General features: G+C 46.8%; 1 pseudogene across 1 annotated transcript in view; it reads right to left on the minus strand.

Annotated features, from left to right (window-relative positions):
• The window catches only part of LOC308175516 (phosphatidylinositol-binding clathrin assembly protein-like), a 19,081-nt pseudogene that overhangs the window by 6,864 nt on the left and 9,717 nt on the right, over positions 1–2,500 (minus strand). Inside the window, exon 6 of the transcript XR_013938035.1 lies at positions 1,189–1,230. The product of XR_013938035.1 is annotated as a phosphatidylinositol-binding clathrin assembly protein-like (transcript). The remainder of the gene's footprint in view (positions 1–1,188; positions 1,231–2,500) is intronic.

Raw genomic sequence — 2,500 nt, forward strand, 5'->3', positions numbered from 1 at the left:
GGAGGAAGAAAGAGAGAGAAACCAAAGAGAGAAAGAAAAGAAAGTGAAATTCATGTTTTCTTCTACGCACGTGTGTGCCCCCACAGTGTGTTCAAACAAGATGGCCGTCTGATAAAGACAGAGGGAGAGGGACACGGTTCCATGGGACAGTTAGGACCTAACGCTGAATGTGTTACTGTGATAAGGGCGTCCAGGGTTAGAGTTAGACTCTGTTATCATCCAGGGTTAGAGTTAGGGTCAGAGTTAGGGTTCAGCTCCCTGAGAGGGTCAGGGTTAGGGTCAGGGTTAGGGTTCAGCTCCCTGAGAGGGTCAGGGTTAGGGTTAGGGTTCCCAGCTCCCTGAGAGGGGAGGGGAGGCCACCGTTGTAATCTATTCATATAGTTCACCCTTTCTCTCCCACTCTGCCGCTGTGTGTGTGTGTGTGTTGTGTGTGTGTGTGTGTGTGTGTGTGTGTGTATGGGAGGGCTACATGCAAATCCAACGGCAGTAGCGCAAGCACCATAGTGAGTCAACATCATGTCACAGCAGCCATGACTAAGGCCATTGACTGCACTCTGATTGGCTAAGCACTTGGTTCACAATCAGCCTGTGTTGGTGGTGCAGGGCAGTGGGGGGTGGGGGGCGGGGGGGGTGCAGGGCAGGGCAGGGTCAGAAGCAGCATGGACTGGATGTAACCCACCACCTACAATGTAAGATCCTTTAGCAGTCTGTGGACGAATGATAGAAAGGACCTATTGAACACTGGAAACAAGCCGAGTTGAATAGTCTGACTCAACGTCCCACTCACAACCCTGGGCAGGTTAACCCTTCATCAGCCAAGGATGTTCATCCAATCAGACTGACAGGGACATACTGAAGCCCTATCGGGGCCTGTACAATGTCTACACAGCCAATCACAACCCTTCAGAGACGCACTCATAAAAACAAACGCACCAATAGGAGATTGTTGAGGTGGGGGGAGTCAAGTTAAAGGTTAGAGGGTCTGTAGGAAGTGACATGGTCCAATGGAGTTAATGAGAGGGAGAGTGGGAGAATGTGGAAGAGAGAAAGAGGGACAGAGCCAGAGGGCTGTAGAATGGCCATATGCATTCATGAAGGGATGGATGGATGGAAGTGGGTGAGTGGAGCCAGTAGAAGAGAGGAAGGGAGAGAGAGAGAGAGAGAGATTGAGATGAAATGTACACTGACCTGAGAGAGATCGGGGATGTCACCCTGATCAATTCCAACTTGCTGTGTCACAAAAAAAAAAAAAAAAAGGCCAACGCAAAAAAAAACAAAAAACACCAACGGGAAAAAAGAAAGAAAATATAAAACAAAGGAATCGTTACTTCATGCAGTGACAGTGTCAAACGTAAACAACAACAGAAAACAGGATCGCATGCTGACTCAGACATATCGGATGAAGATGATTGGACGTTGAGTATGTCTGACCAATGAGGGACGTGGGGGTGTGTGACTGGTGAGGGTGAGGTCTCCACAGTCAGAAACATTCAAAAGTCATCGGACACACATTTAAAACAGGCCCATAACCCACACGCAGACTGTGACCATGGTGAAGGTTTAACAGAGAGAGGTTTGAGACTGTAACCATGGTGACTGGTTTAACAGAGAGAGGTTTGAGACTGTAACCATGGTGACTGGTTTAACAGAGAGAGGTTTGAGACTGTAACCATGGTGACTGGTTTAACAGAGAGAGGTTTGAGACTGTAACCATGGTGACTGGTTTAACAGAGAGAGGTTTGAGACTGTAACCATGGTGACTGGTTTAACAGAGAGAGGTTTGAGACTGTAACCATGGTGAAGGTTTAACAGAGATAGGTTTGAGACTGTAACCATGGTGACTGGTTTAACAGAGAGAGGTTTGAGACTGTAACCATGGTGACTGGTTTAACAGAGAGAGGTTTGAGACTGTAACCATGGTGACTGGTTTAACAGAGAGAGGTTTGAGACTGTAACCATGGTGACTGGTTTAACAGAGAGAGGTTTGAGACTGTAACCATGGTGAAGGTTTAACAGAGAGAGGTTTGAGACTGTAACCATGGTGACTGGTTTAACAGAGAGAGGTTTGAGACTGTAACCATGGTGACTGGTTTAACAGAGAGAGGTTTGAGACTGTAACCATGGTGACTGGTTTAACAGAGAGAGGTTTGAGACTGTAACCATGGTGACTGGTTTAACAGAGATAGGTTTGAGACTGTAACCATGGTGACTGGTTTAACAGAGAGAGGTTTGAGACTGTAACCATGGTGACTGGTTTAACAGAGAGAGGTTTGAGACTGTAACCATGGTGACTGGTTTAACAGAGAGAGGTTTGAGACTGTAACCATGGTGAAGGTTTAACAGAGAGAGGTTTGAGACTGTAACCATGGTGACTGGTTTAACAGAGAGAGGTTTGAGACTGTAACCATGGTGACTGGTTTAACAGAGAGAGGTTTGAGACTGTAACCATGGTGAAGGTTTAACAGAGAGAGGTTTGAGACTGTAACCATGGTGACTGGTT

This window comes from Nansenia antarctica (assembly GCF_963989245.1).
Source record: "Nansenia antarctica genome assembly, contig: SCAFFOLD_600, whole genome shotgun sequence".
NCBI classification, from domain to species: Eukaryota; Metazoa; Chordata; class Actinopteri; order Argentiniformes; family Microstomatidae; genus Nansenia; species Nansenia antarctica.